We start from the raw sequence: 16,105 nt of genomic DNA on the forward strand, positions 1-16,105 counted from the left end.
GTTTGTAAAAAATCATCAACTCTATTTTTCCCTGATGCAAAAGAAAAGAGATTAGTTATTCTAACTGTATTAGGTAATACAACAATGGCCTGATTGTCTCTGGCCATTGTGTGGGTGTACAGGGCAGTGAGGAGACAAAAGACGACTATCCACATGCAAAAGTTAAGGACAAACAAAGTCCCTGTTCTCCCTGCATCTCCAGAGATATAGTGTAACCCATGTGGGGCAGGCAAGAGACAGGACTATGTCTCACCTATGCCAGCCTACACATAAAGAAAAATCAGTAACATGCTAAACAGTGGTGCAGTGTGTAAATTGCCCCTTGTGCCTGGGGCACTGAGAGATCCACTGTACTTTCTGAACACAATACCTCCTAGTGCTTTGCTAAGATACTGCAGCTCTAAACCATTTGCACTGCCCCAAATGCAGGCCAACTATTAAAAGCCTCGATGTGATCGTAAATATTATGAACTTAATTGGTTCTCTAGGATGGCTCTCTTATATAACTTCAGTTATATCTCATAGACTTGTAGGTCAGAAGGGACCAATATGATCATCTAGTCTGACCTCCTGCACAAAGCAGGCTACAGAACCGTACCCATCCACTTTTATAACAACCCCTAACGTGGGGTCCCGTGGGCGGTTGTGTGGTGTGGACTCCAGGCACAGAGTGGAAGGCCAATGACTGAGGACAGAGGCAAGCAGTGAGAACACACTGGGATGCGGATGGGAAGCTGTGGAATGTTACATGGTCCTGGAGGGCACCTGAAAGGAGTGTTTTGTCTGCCATGAAGCCGCCTGATAGAGCTGCTGGAAAAAAGATAAGAGGACTGGAGAATGCAGGTGGAATACCTCTGGCTGAGTAGAAAGGAGGTTTGAGCAGATGATGGAGCACAGACATGAGAGGGTCACAGGGGAATAAGCCAGAACGTTGCAGAGGACAGCAGGACAAAGACATCTGAGAGGGGGGGGGGGGGGGGGGGGGGGGGGGGGGGGGGGGGGGGGGGGGGGGGGGGGGGGGGCTGCTGGCGAGAAAGTGGATGGTGGAAAGCAATGAACTTAGAGAACCAGGCAGAGGAAAGGCGGACCAGCGACGAGAAATAGAAACTCAGGAACAGGTTTTGCTGGTTGAAACTGAAGATGGAGCACAGCAGTGCTCCGCTGAAGGAGAGAGGGCAAGGAAAAAGAAGATCAAGCAGCTTAGTCCTGCAGAAAAGGAGGGAGGAGTCAATGGAGGCATCACCAGTATGAGCCCAAGAGGATTGCAAGGGCGAATACGAATCGAGAGGACTTGCGGCCAGCCGGGTGCAGGGGATAGACCGAGAATCACACTGTCCAACAGAAAAGGCAAGTCTACGTAACTGGAGACGCCTTACTGAGAAGAATAGCAGGGCCTGTAACTGAGACCTGATCGGAGAACAGAAGGTGTGCGTCCTGCCGTGCTAAAGACACAGGAGTAAACCAGGAGGCTGAAAAGGACCTAGCAGGGAGCGGGAAGAATCCGTTGAATTGTCCTTCAGGTGGCGAATGATACGCTAGTTTACTCGCTGGACTGTATCAAGGAGGACTATGCCAGACTGTGGGAAGAATGCTTAAGGAATCAAGGCTCAGGTGATCTCAGTGGGAATTCTGCCGGTTCCTAGAGCAGGGCATGAAGGAGTGACATAGCATTATGATCGATAACAGATGGCCAGGAAGTGTGCTATAAGGAGGGCTTTGGATGTACGGTCATTGGAAGCTGTACGGACAGACGACTTTTCTCTCGGGGGACTTCACCTGAGTAAGGAGGGAAAATGGCTTCTAGGATGGAGGCTCGCGACTCATTAAGAGAGCTTAAACTAGGAAGTTGGGAGATGGTTGGAGATGTCCAGGAGATTCCATGCCAGAATTTAACCTGGAGAGGAATGTAAACAAAGTGAGAAGGCATACACTTGTGGGACCGAGAATTTGACCAAGGAGGAAAAGCAGAGTAGAAACTAGATAACACGGTGATGCTGGGGTAGAAGGTCTGTGCACATATCGGGGTAATAAGAATGTCACTGATCCAACCCAAAAGATTAGAAAATGTTGTATCACTAATTGCGAGGATCCTAGGTACAAGATGGAGGAATGGAGCTACTGTGCAGGAGTGAAACGGAATATAGGAGGGATAACAGAAACCTGTGATGAATAAGTACGACCCCCATTGACTGGAGTACAAAAGGGTAGAGAGGCGATGATGACTGGTGTTTTAGGAAAGACAGGAAGAAAGGATAAAGGGTGGTGGTAGTGGAGGAGCATTAGAGTACATCACAACAACTGTTCCCAAAAGGGTGATAACTGTAGATGAAATCAATGGAGGAGTGATGGAGACTGAGAAAGTCAGATCTTGCGGGAGTCAAAAGGAGGTCACACTCAGGGTAAATAAAGTCTACGGAGATGGCGCATCGCGGAGATGAGAGCGGTGATATGGGTGGCTTACAGCACCGCCCGGGATGATAACTGATTTCGGATATGGATAGAGACCTCTGAATGTCTTGTGAGAAGGGCGGAGTTATTTCACTAGGTTATGAGGTTTGGGGATGCGATGGGAGGACTGTACGGACTCTGCGCGCATAGTATGAATGGGAGAGGGGCAAGGACCGTACTAATCGAGAATGAGGTAGGGGTCATTGATCGTAGTGATTGAGGATGGAAGAGGCCGTGTACATGACATGATCTTGACACAGGTACAACAATAGGGTAGATCTGGTGAAATTAGGGGTTTTATGGCACTTCTCCAAGGGCTAATTTTAAAAGGAGTAAGGTTAGGGGAAGTGATTGTACAGAGGAACTGGTGATTAATGCGGAGGAAGCGGAAATAATTAAGTCGAAAGCCTGCCGGATGTCGGAAGCCTGCCCACCCAGAGGGGAAAAAAACAGGGCAGGAGTGTAGGCCAAGCTGGATGACAGCTCTCAGAGAGGGATAGAAAAGCAGAAAGCGTACAGGGAGGGAAGAAAGGCGGGATTAGCAGGGAACTACTAGGGAGGGTCAGAACAGAGGATAAAGTGAGGAAGGCGAAAAGCGTGGATGGGACCTTGCAAGGGGACGAGAGGAGAAGGCCCATATAGAGAAATTTGGTTTTGGTGAGAGGGTTACAGTTGAGGTCACCTGCACAGATAATATAGATAAGAGAAAGAATGAGATGAGATAAGGGAGACAATCCAGGAGGAGTCGAAGTGATGTGCATGAGCGGAGCTTCGCTAGTTAATACTAGATGGAGAGGATATACAAAGGTAGATCGGAATTAGGGTTTTTGAAGTCTTCATAAGGGGTAATTTTAAAGAGTAGGAAAATAGGTAGGGAGATGGATGTGACATGAGGCAACGTGTGGGATTTAATGGCGAGGAAGCCTGGAATTACTGTTAAAAAGTCGGCAGGCGAATCGGTCTCGGCTGTTGTTGCGTGGGCGTGTATGGGACCACCATTTTCACAGGAGCTGCGTAAGACTGTCGGAGCCGGCTCCCAAGAAGAAAGGGGAGAATAACCAGGGCAGGAGTGTAGGCCAGAGCTGGGATGAGGCAAGCATAGTGGGCCTAGTATAAAGGGAATAGTGAGAGAGAAAGAATGCGTATACAGGGAAGTGGGATGAGGAAAGGCGGGATTAGTCAAGGAACACGGACCGGCAACTAAATTGAAAGAGGTGAGGTTAAGTAGGCGAGGAAGATTCGCAGGGGTCGTAAACTCAAGGAGGGAGGTTAAGAAGATGATGGAAGGAACGAAGACCCAGGCGTGAGGTGATCAGAACTAAGGGACCTCCTCAAGGGCAAAGAATGCAGAGATTTTAATACCATAGTAGAGAGATAGGTATTTAACTCAACACGCCATCGATTAATATATCTGAGGGCTAAGGCACACCAAGAGAGCCAGGAGAAGAAGTACTAAGTAGAGGTGCCGAGGACCTATCAAAAAGCTGGGGGTATTGCTAAACACGGAAGAGGCCCGCTTAACTCTGGCAAGAGGGGAAGTAAACAAATGAGAGGGATACACTTTGGACCGAAGAATTGACCAAGGAGGAAAAAACGAGTAGAAAACTGACTAACTGCGTGATGTGGTGTAGAAGTCTGTGCACAACGGGTAAAGAATGTCACTGTGCCAAACGCCAAAAATTAAAATGTCTGCTACACTAATGCGAGGATCCTAGGTAACAGTGGAGGAACTGGTAGCTTAACTGGTGCAGGAAGTGAACCGATATTATAGGGATAAACAGAAACCTGGTGAATAGTACTCAGGACTGGAGTACAGGTATTGAAGGCTATGTTGCTGTTTAGAAAAGCAGGAAGAAAGGCAAAAGGTGGTGGAGTAGCATTGTACATCAATGATGAGGTTAACTGTAATGAAATTAAGAAGTATGGAATGGATAAGAACAGAGTCTGTCTGGGCAAAAATCACACTGGGTAAAAAGCTACTAGAGCCTCCCCTTGCAGATAGTCTTGGGTGTCTACAGGACCGCGGGATCTTATTTGGATATGATGAGGACCTCTTTAATGTCTTTAACGAAGTAACACTAAGGGAATGTGTATGAGCATGGAAGGACGTCAACTGCCCCAGATATAGACTGGAGGGCCAAGTACTTGAAAGAATAATAGGTCAGATTTTTCTGGATGTATACGGGATGGATTCTTCACAAGTAGTGACAGTACCGCCGAGATGGATGCCATTTAAGATTTGGTTGTTGAGTGAGCAGTGAGGACCTCGTTAGAAGAAATGGTGGTAGGGCACCGTGGTCGATGTGATCATGAGCTGATTTCAGTTCAAACTAGTGGAAGGATAAACAAAGGTAGATCTTGGAATTAGTTTTTGACTCTCAAGGCTAATTTTAAGAGTTAAGGAATTAGTTAGGGAGTGGATGACAGAGGAACTTGTGGATTTAAATGCGAGGAAGCCTGGAATTACTTTAAGTCGAAGCTGCGAAACTGTTCGGAAGCCTTGATCCCAAGAAAGGGGAAAAAACACCATTTGGCAGGAGTTGTAGGCCAAGCGTGACGATGAGCAAGCATCTCAGAGAGGGGATTAGGAAAAAGCAGAAAATCTTACAAGGAGTGGAAGAAAGGCGGATTAGCAGGGAAAACTACCTTAGTGAGTCAGGAACATGTAGGGATAAATGAGGAAGGCTAAAAAGCTGTGTAGACGGGACCTTTTTGCCAAAGGTAATTTAAAACCGAATAGTAAAAGGTTCTAGACACCACTTAAATAAGAAGAAACAAAGAAAGAAGAATGGGGTCCGCATACACTAGAGGATGGAATGGAGGTTAAGGATAACCTGGGCATGCCCATATCGAAATAAAAATAACCCTTTTGGCCCCTCAGTCTTTAATAAGACTAGTGAGGAGTTGAGGATGATGAGGATGATAAACGGGAATAGGATATGGAGGTGGATATTACCGCATCTGGTAGAGGCCAAATTTGAACAGCTTAATGGGACAAATCTGAGGGCCCGGACAATCTACATCCAAGGATATTAAAGAACTGGCGCATGAAATCTGCGAGCCTTAGCGAAGAATTTTTAATCAATCGGTAAACTCGGGGGTGTACCCTACGACTGGAGAATTGCTAACGTAGTTCCAATCTTCAAGAAAGGGAAAAAAGGATCGGGTAACTATAGGCCGTTAGCTGTGACGTCTGTAGTATGTAAGGTCTTGGAAAAATTTTAAAGGAGAAGTAGTTAAGGACATTGAGGTCCATGGTAATTGGGATGAATTGCAACATGGATTACTAAAGGTAGATCGTGCTAAAACCACCTGATCCCTTCTTTGAGAAGGTGACAGATTACTTAGACAAAGGAATGCGGTAGATCTAATTTACCTTGATTCAGTAAGGCGTTGACACGGTTCTGCATGGGGAACTGTATTTAAATTGGAAAGATGGGATGGATATGAAAGTTGTAAGGCGATAAGGAACTGGTTAAAGGGGAGATTCCAGCAGGTCGTACTGAGGGTGAACTGTCAGGCTGAAGAGGTTACTAGTGGAGTCCCCAAGATCGGTTTTGGGACCGATCTTATTAACCTTTATTACTGACCTTGGCACAAAGAGCGGGAATGTGCTAATAAGTTTGCGGATGACACAAAAGCTGGGGGTATTGCTAACACGGAGAAGGACCGGATACTATACAGGAAATCTGGACCACCTTGTAAACTGGATAATAGTAATAGATGAAATATAATAGTGAAAGTGCAAGGTCATGCAGTTAGGGATTAATAATAAGAATTTAGTATCATTGGACGCATCAGTTGGAAGCAACAGGGAGGAGAGACCTTGGGTATGTTGATAGCAGGATGTCTATGAGCCGCAATGCGATATGGCCGTTAAAAAGCAAATGCGGTTTTAGGGTGCATCAGGCGGATATTCAGCAAGATAAGGAGGGTTAGTACGTTAATAAGGCGCTGTGAGACCCCACCTGGAATATTTATGTTGCAGTTCTGGTGTCCCATGTTTAAGAAGGATGAATTCAAACTGGAACAGGTTCAGAGACGGGCTACTAGGATGATCCAAGAATGGAAAACCTGCCTTCATGAAAGGACTCAAAGAGCTTGGCTGTTTTAGCATGCGGTCAAAAGAAGGTGTGGGGGGATATGCTTGCTCTAATAAAATATTATCAGGGGATTAACGTTAGGGAGGAGAGGAATATTTAAGTTTAGAACTAATGTAGCACAAGGACAAATGGGTACAAACTGATATTAGGAAGTTTAGACTTGAAATTAGACGAAGGTTTCTAACCATTAGGGAGTGAAGTTCTGGAACAGCCTTCCAAGGGGAGTAATGGGGGCAAAAGACCTTATTCTGGCTTAAGACTAAGCTTGATAAAGTATATGGAGGGATGATATGATGTAGTTTAATTTGGGCAATGATCTTGGATTATCAGCAGATAAGTCTGCTCAATGGTCTGTGAGGGGATGTTGGATGGGATGGGATCTGAGTTACTGCAGAGAATTCTTTCCTGCGGTGCTGGCTGGTGAGTCTTGCCCACATGCTCAGGTTTAGTTTGATCACCATATTTGGGTCGGGAAGGAATTTTCCCCAGGTGGATTGCCAGGGCCCTGAGGTTTTCGCCTTCCTCCTGCAGCGTGGGGATGGTCGCTTGCTGGTGGATTCTCTGCAGCTTGAGGTCTTCAAACAGAATTTTGAGGACTTCATAACTTCAGTCTTATGTGGATACCCCAACAAGCACTGGGCTGCTGGCAGACCCCTGCCCCCTCCCTTTTCTGGCTTGTTGGTTTCTCCACCTTGGTCTCCCCTGCAGCCTCCCCCTGGAAACTCCCACTGAAACTCCCTTGTTAGCAGCTCTGTTCGCTGGCTCCTGTGCCGTCTACATCATATAACCCCAACTCACAATGGTGAACATTCACAAAAGCCAATGGGTCTATTCCTGTGAGTGAGCGTGAAGTAGTGTGAGTGAAGGTTGCACAACCTAGCCATTAGTGACTCGACGGAACAGGAGATTTTCCCAATCTGACAGCGTGCTACAGAGCCTGTGGAAAAACTCTCACTGAACTCAATGAGTTAAATCCTAAAGTTCTGATTCTGTTGTTACTCAGTTCTAACTTAGATAAAATCCTCAGTTAAGGACTGGGCTTGTTGACTTGCATACTAATTGGGCTTCATTTTTAATTTGCCACAAACACTTCCTACTATCCCAGAAAGGAGGAACAGAAGCTGAAGACCTGCCTTACAATACATCCACTCTAAAGTTCCATCTTCAGACTCAGAAACCTATTAATTAATCACTGAGTAACTGAACTAGTAAGTAGTCTTAGACAATGAGTGCAATGCTGGAATAGATTCTAGGATGCTGTACTATACAGTGCTAGAGACTGAGAAGCAGAGAATTGCTACCTAGGAAATGTCACAGATTTGAGATGGGCCAATCTGACATTAAGCTAAACCCGTTAGCAATTCTTGGTGTGAAGATGAGAATCAGAATGTGGTCGTAATGCAAATTATCTCCCAAGGAAGTTTAACTCTCTCTGTGGTTTTGTTTGTTTGTTACTTCAAGGTTCTTTTTTTCCATTTTTTACTATAAAAGTTATCGAAATGAAGAAACAGCCCTTAAAAAATCTCCCACAGCATAAAACAGGAGATAATGGAGTTTGTGCTCCAGTTATAACAACTTGAATATGAGCTGGAAGCAAAATTAAATAAGGTCCAACAAGCACAATTAGACTTGTTTTCTTCATGGCTCTTTGCACACTCAGGGCATTTGCTGTTGTGAAACATGTAAGGCTGCAAGCCAATTTTCATATATAAAGCTGAATGTTTTCTTTCTTTTAAATAGTTTCTAACTATAGTTTGATAAATAGTTCTTAAATAACTCATAAACACTGAGAGCTCTGTGTTTTCTAGGCATAGGACTTCTTTTGGGACAGTGCAAAGATAGCATTCTGGAAGGCATTGAACTTCCAGAAGACACATTGCCTTGGGAAGCTCCCCAGCTTGTAAGAAGAGCATAGTTATTATTACACCCCTTGAGAAAGAGAGCACTTTCCTGAACTGCTTGTCAGCTTGGCTGACCCATATGAAGAATGGACAGAGTCGTAGTCCCACCTTTCCCTCACCATTCTCCGTCGTCTTTTGGAGCTAGTTCTGTTAGCCCTGAGCACTCCTTATATTTATGTGGGTAGGGAAACTACAGCTGTGCCCAGCACTTGCACAGGAGCTCCCTGCAGCCTCCTCCCCTTACACATCTGTATAGGAGGGAAAACATAATTTAAATAAACTTCTTCTTTGACTGAGATTGTTCCCTTTTGCATAACTCCAAACAAGGGTCAATGTCTAAACTGTACCTCCCCAGAAGTAGTGCTGGGAGGCAATATGCCTGAGGGACCCCCTTGCATTATTGCCCAGGGTTCAAAATGGACCCATTTTCATTAACCTTTCCATTACAGTGTTCACCAAAAGTTGCAGCCAAATGCTAATGGTGGTAATTTGGTGTGTGTAGATGAGTGGACTCACCCCGACAGCACCTCCTGCTGGTTATCCAGGGAATTAGCTCAATCCAGCCTGGAGCGCCCTCTGCAGGCCAGTGATCTGCCTTCAAGCTACTGGCCCACATGTCCCTCCCAGGACCCCGGTGCCCCTTTAACTGGGTCTCCCCCTCCCAAGGGAACCCCCACCCCACTATCCCCACTTTGCCTCAGTATTGGCTACTGCCCAGTCTCCATCTAGCCCCCGTTCCCTGAGGCAGACTGCAGTATAAGCCACTCATCATCAGCAAATGGGTTTGGACCTGCTGCCTTTGTCTACCCCTGGGCTGCCCCCTGCAACCCGCAGTACCTCTTGGCCTTATGCTAGGCCACAGCCTGGGGCTTTCTAGCCAGGAGCTCCCCAGCTCCTCTGCCTTTCCCCAGCCCTGCTCCCCTCAGGTATCCTGTGTCTAGCTCCCTACAGCCAGGCCCTTCTCCATCTACAGACAGAGGGAGAGTCCCTGGGCTTCTGGCTCACAGCCTCTTATAGGGGCCAGCTGGGCCTGATTGGAGCATGGCCACAGCTGAGCTTATTTTCCCCAATCAGCCCAGGCTTCTTGCCCCAGCCCCAGCCCTCCTCCTGGGCTGTTTTAAGCCCTCCGGGCAAGAGCAGGAGACCACCCTGCTACAGTGTGAAATATTCTGGAGGGGTTTTTCGGGGGTGGGAGGGCATCTTTCAACAAAAAATGTGAAAAATGGTGACCCACTATAAAAGATGTGTTCAGAGCTAAGAACAGAAAAACAAGTAAAGCCGATGAAAAGTCTCATACTGAAAATAATAATAATAATAGGCTGTGCTGCTTTCAATTAAAATTGCTTTCCTAAGGACAAATTCAGACACCGTTCACTCAAATTCTTAGAAAAGTACTGGAAAGGTTGTTGCAAATGCAAGCTTCCTTTCTATTTCTGTATCTACTTAATTAATTCAAGTTAAAGTGTCAAATGTGTGGTGGTAATGGGTGAGGAAATTATCAACAAGCACTCTTGAAAAGTTGCAGGCAAACAGCATGTCATAATTTCTCAGCAGTGTTACAGCAAAATGTCCTGCTTCATCAAGACATCTCTTTAAAAGCTGATGTAAAATGTATGGGTTATACAAATGGAGTACCTACATATCACGTTAAATTTTCTTGTAGTAGACCCAAGAGGTTTTAGCATACAACTGCATCCATCTTATCTCCTTTCAGCTCTCCCCAGGTTTTGTTCACTCCTGCAGTGATGCCTACCTTCAACCCCCGTATGCCCACTTCTCCCATCACTGGCTCAGTGCTTTCTTCCTCAGCACCCATTGTGCATGGACTCCCTGAACTAATTCATAAGGCTACCACCCTCTCCTTCAAATCTCTCCTTACCCCTTATTTTTGCTGTGATGCCACCAATAAGTTAATCTTCTAGTGACTGGACTGAGAGGTGGTCAGGGATAGTTGATTTATTTATTTTGAAAAATACTTTTAAACAAGTGCAGCCATCAGGTTGTGCCTATATTTAACCTGTGTAAATGTGTGAGGATCCTGTTACCATTGCCCTGTTCTTTTTCCACCTCCTTCTTCTTGTTACTTGTTCGTTGTGTCTTGTATTTTAATAAAGCAAAGAAAACAATAGAAAACCTGCCAAGCCATGAGTCCATTGTGGAGACGGCAAAAGAGAAAAGCCAGATGAACTGCAAAGTGGAAAAGAGGATGCAGACTGGCAGATTCCAATGACTTAGACCAAATAAAGCACTATAGTCCTGGAAACCCATTTATTTGCAATCGCTCTTGAGATCTGGTAACATCCACTAAGAAATCTACTTCTATTAGGGGAAAAAAACAATGTAAAGCTATAAGTAAAGAAAACAAGAAACTGAATGCACCAACCCCACAAACTCTGACTCATACAAGTAGTCCTCACTCGGGTGAATAGTCTCATTGAAGTCAACGGGCTAGATTCTGGCCAGCCTCTGCATGCATATTCAAGTAGGGCCAAGGCACAAGAAGCTTCCCACCTCACCCGGCTCCTACCTTTAGTCCTTCTCCACATGTGATGGCCAGAATCCTGTTATGATTCTATCTGCAGCACTAAAGCCTTGATTTTCAGAAGTACTGAGGATCTACTCTTCCCACTAACTTCAATTGATAATTCAGGTGGTCAGTACCACTAAAAATCAGACACTAGCTCTCTGGGCATATATATATATATATATATATATATATATATATACACACACACTAGGGGTCCTGACCTAATCCTTTGCTAGCCAGCAAAGATGTCTCAGCACCAAGCAGGAAACATAATGGACCATCTCTCAGGGTGACAGAGAGCTACTGTTCTAATAGATGCACCCTGGAAATTTGAGGCATTTTGATTGAGTCAGCCAGATCTTCCTCGCAACGTGGCGCCTCTACACCTTGCTGTAGTGCACCCTCAGCATTCAGGACAGAATGTTGCCCAGTGGCACTACTGACTTAAGTGAAGATCACACACATTCTGAGAAGTCATTCAATCAGTACAGAGCAGGTGAAAAGCAGGAGAGATTGGATATAGGGAAGAATGCAATTTTAGAACGAGGACAATAAGTCGCTAAATCACGGAAATCTTCATAGGGCCGGAGTTAGGAGGCAGCAAGCAGGGCAATTGTCCAGGGCCCCATGCCACAGATGGCCCCATGAAGCAAAGTTATAGGCACAGGGCTCAGGTGTCAGCCATGGGCATCAGAATTCAGGCTTTGGCTTCTGCCCCATCGCCTGGGGCTGAAGCCCGAGCCCTGCTACGCGGAGCTGAAGCTGAAGCCTGGGTGGTGCTGAAGTTGAAGCCGAAGAAGTCGCCTATCTGTCGAAGTCATGGAACCCATGACCTCTGTGACCAAATCACATCCTTAGATATAGGTGAAGAAAAAGAGGAAATGCAATAAGGGACATTGCGAGATTGCACTGCAAAAGAAAAGGTGATCTAGACCTCCATGCCATAGCCCAGAGGTCACTCCAGCTACAAGGGCATGTCACAATTCCAGCTCACATCAGCCCTACTGCAGCCAGTAACAGAAAAGCCCGAAGGGGAATCAGAACTCACTTTAAACTTTTCTTATTTTTCAGTTGTCAGATGATCCAAGATCCAGAGATGAATCAGAAATGCCACTTCTAAACTGGGTAGGAGCCTTCTGACAGACGGGATCATGTAAAAGACATTTTTATTGGACTTTTTTTTTATTGCTCATATCTATAATTTTAAACTTTAATTTGAATGAGTCTTTGCATTCAGGGCCTGATCCAAAGCCTACTGGAGTCAAATGGGAATCTTTCCGTTGGCTTCACTGGGCTTTGAATCAGGACCCTGTCACCTAAAAGAAACCTTTGTCTGGAGGACGTTTTTTTGTTTTGCCTTACTAACTGCAGGCACGTTAATTTTGTAACTGAAAAAAGTAAGTTTTGACCAGCTGCAGGGTAGTCGACAGTTCTGAATTATGACATGCTTATGTACATTCAGAAGGCAATTTTCATACAATAATTCTACATTGCATTTTTGTGACCATTATTTTGGTGGGAGGAGAATGAATAGTGTTTAAGAAGCCTGAAATTAAGATCATAATTCAGTAGTAAGGTTTGTAAGTATACTGTTCCTTCACACACATCCTCATATTTCTATTTCTTATACATTTCAATCACAAGAGCTTTATTTTGCAGTCGTAGTGTTATAATACATACTGGGATAGAATCCTGGCCCTCTTGAACTCAGTGGGAGTTTGCCATTGACTTCAATAGGACTAGGTCTTCACCTTGCTTACCACCTTCTCAGCAGAGCTGGTTATACATCATTTATAATGTCAGAAGGAAACCGGATTGATAAAAGATGCCTGACAGCATGTGAATATTTTTGCACCTGAGCTATTTATTTTTGTACAAGTTTCTGGAAACCATTGGGTAGCCAACAGGTTGAGAGAACAAGACCTGAAAAGGAAAATATTATCTGTCAGTAACATTATCCCCTAAATGAAACCTAGAATGCAAGGATGGAATTAGGCCTAGACACTACAGCCCTGCACTAAGGGTCAAATTCCTACAGTCACATAATGAGATCAGAATCTTAGCTTTTATTTTAAAAAAATTATGTTCACGTGAGTGCAAAGAAGAGCTTGAAAACATAAACCAAGTGTAGGTGATCCCTGCATGAATCTTCAGACAGCCTGAAACAGTAGCTCCAACAGGTGTGCACTGCCTCATTCATCCTAACTCCAAAACCTGCTACCACCCCAAGGAGAGGAAGAGTCACTGTTCAGGAATGGGACCATGGTTTGAAGCTGAGTTGACGGAGGGGTTCCATATGAAGCATGACTAGGCCCCAGGTTGTCCTAATTCAGTCCTGCTAAAATGTAAGTAAAAGAAAGAAAAGATAATACTTATCATACTCTTAAAGCAAAGGTACATTAAGAAAGAAGAGGAATTGAATGACTCATGCTAAATACAAGTGCCTATTTCAAGTTCAGAGCATACTCCTGCAACCAGTGCTGCTTAAATACTGTAGTAAAAACAAATTTTCAAAAAAAAAATTAAATAAAAGCTCAGACTTCATGACTGCCATGTATTTATGAAAATACTTCAAATCTTAAAACTTAGCAAATGTTACTTAACCAAAAATCCATATCAGGAGTTCATTATTGTCCTGTTTAAAGAGTTTAGATCATGCATCCAGGAAGCAGAATCAATACTATGTGCCTTATGCCACTAATTGCCCAGTAGAATAACAAATTGAAAAAATTTACCCTTTTCCTAAGTCCCATTTTCAAAAGTCAGTTAAACACTTAGAAGCCTAAGTTTCACTAAAAGTCAATGGAACTTAGGATCTAATGTACCTAGATCACTTTTGACAATGGGATTTAGGATCCTAAGTATCTTAGGTGCTTTGAAAATTTCTTCCTTATCTACTTAGAATCCTAAATCTTATTTAAAGTCACTTTTTAAAATGGGACTTAAGGTCCTAACTCATTTTGAAGGGCTTTTGAAAATTTTACCCAAAGTGAATATTTTGCAAACAATTGACAATCTAAAAATTTTGACTAGTAGAAAATAAAAACTACACTTGCAGAAAACATGATCAGCCTGGCCAAGACACAAGTTCGCAAATTGTTGGTCAGGTTTATAAAAAGCAAATGCATACAATATTCTTTGCTTCATTTTTTGTTTTAAATCCTGTATAACTGGGCACCCAGCCCTGGCCACCTAAAATAACAAATAGGCACTCAGCTAAGCTATTTCTAAAATTCTGGCCATTCTTCTTTACCTAAATGCTATATAAAATGTCAGCCATTCTTCCATGCCACAATGTTATATGTGAGAACAACATACATATAGGAGGAGGAAATGAGTTTGAACCACATGAAGTAGTAAAGCATATGGCTCTATACTTTGTTATTCCCAAGTATTTACTGGAGAACAGATATCAGATTTCAAAGTCACTTTTGACCAATCACAGCAGGTGTTGTAAATGAATCAAGTTTTAAAAGGCAGTTTTCAAACCAGGTTTTTGTGATCCCTCACTACAAAGAATTAATCAATTCAACATGTGAGTCGGCAGATGGTCACTGCTGCGACCGCAAAACTCATACATAAAAATAAAGTTATTTGTTTTTGTTTCAAAGAACAAAATGTTGTTGTCTTATTAATGAGTGCAATTCATAATTCTTCCCAAATGGGAAAAAAAATCAGTGTTCTCAGCATGTATTTGTTTTTCTTGGGGGGTAAGCTATGAACAACAAAGCCTATAAATACATTGCAATCCTTCTAAAACCTGCCTTTAAAAATGTAAAGCTTTAGCCAGTAATCAGTGTGGTCAATAATTAAGTTTTATAATGTCATAGTTGCACTGGAAGTATTCCAGCTAAGCTAGTTGACTAGAATGTCTAATTGCTACAGCAAAACATTATGGCTCTTAACAAATGATTTGTCACTATAATGAATTATGCCCATTTATTATAGCTAATTATTAATGCTTGGTTTTGGGGGGCTGAGGTTGGTCATTTTGATTACTCATTATAATTTCCTAATTGTTGGCAAACATTTTTCCATTTCCCAAATAACAACTAATGGGTTAAAACGTGTCTGAGCGGATCTCCTATGTGCTTTTACATAATTTGAAGTGTGGAGATCAAGCCATATTACCAAAGCAATTACTTGGTGTAGAACATTCAATTCTTTTTCATGCTGCAATAATACATTTTGTTGAGCGCTCTTCTCCTTCATTCCCCACAGGAACTGCTCATCCACGTAGCCTTACAAGGATTTTTCTTCCAGGAAGGAAGAACAGGAAGAAAGTGTGAGTTTGTTTTAGCCAGTGTTAATCACCAGCTGCTCTAGATAAGTAAAGGAGTTTTGGGAATAGACTGAATTCTTCTGCAAGTTTTAAAAAACACAATATTATGTTTAGCTCAAGAAAAGTTGCTTGGAGGGAACTTACCCAGCTTTCCCATTGTCTACCCTTGATGCTGAGGACAACTATTATCCCAACAGTATAAGGCCATCAGCATTACACAGCTGCTACTACAGTGACTCCCCCAGGACAGGTAACAGCCTCTGTGACTGCTTGAGAGGCCAGGGGAGATGGATTTGAGCCGGACAGAGCCTTAATTGAGGAGCCAAATCAATAAATTATGAAGATTAAAAGAGACTCAGTGCTGAAGAGAAAGGATAAGGGAGTTCAAAGGCCAGGTCCAGCACACAATGTGGAGGCTTCTTTGTAGGATTTGCTAGAAGTGTCCTTGGAGCAGTAGCTGAGTCCCCAGTAATGTTTTTCCTGGCCTGCTATGGTGAGACACCACTGTGTGGGTTTCTTTCCCCCTTCTTCTCTTTACAGTCTGATTCCTGGTATTCAGACCCCAAGTATGGTCAAGATCAGCCCCTATAGTTCTTGCTCAGCCCTCATTGTGTAGGTTCTTAGCCACAGACAACTGCTCCAGCACTAAGTGAGACTGGGACCTTTAGTACTGCACTGACAGTTGCTCCTCCCATTAACAGTCACTGTACTTTGCCTCTTCTCTCAGGGAGAACCCTCCCCACCACCACGCACACTCTTTCACTCACTCTGCCTTTTAGCATTTCTTGCTGGGGATGCCTGTGCCAGGAAAATTTATGTGATGGGAAATTGTGCTCCCTTTTTT

Source organism: Chelonoidis abingdonii, chromosome 3 (genome assembly GCF_003597395.2).
Source record: "Chelonoidis abingdonii isolate Lonesome George chromosome 3, CheloAbing_2.0, whole genome shotgun sequence".
In the NCBI taxonomy this organism is placed as follows: Eukaryota; Metazoa; Chordata; order Testudines; family Testudinidae; genus Chelonoidis; species Chelonoidis abingdonii.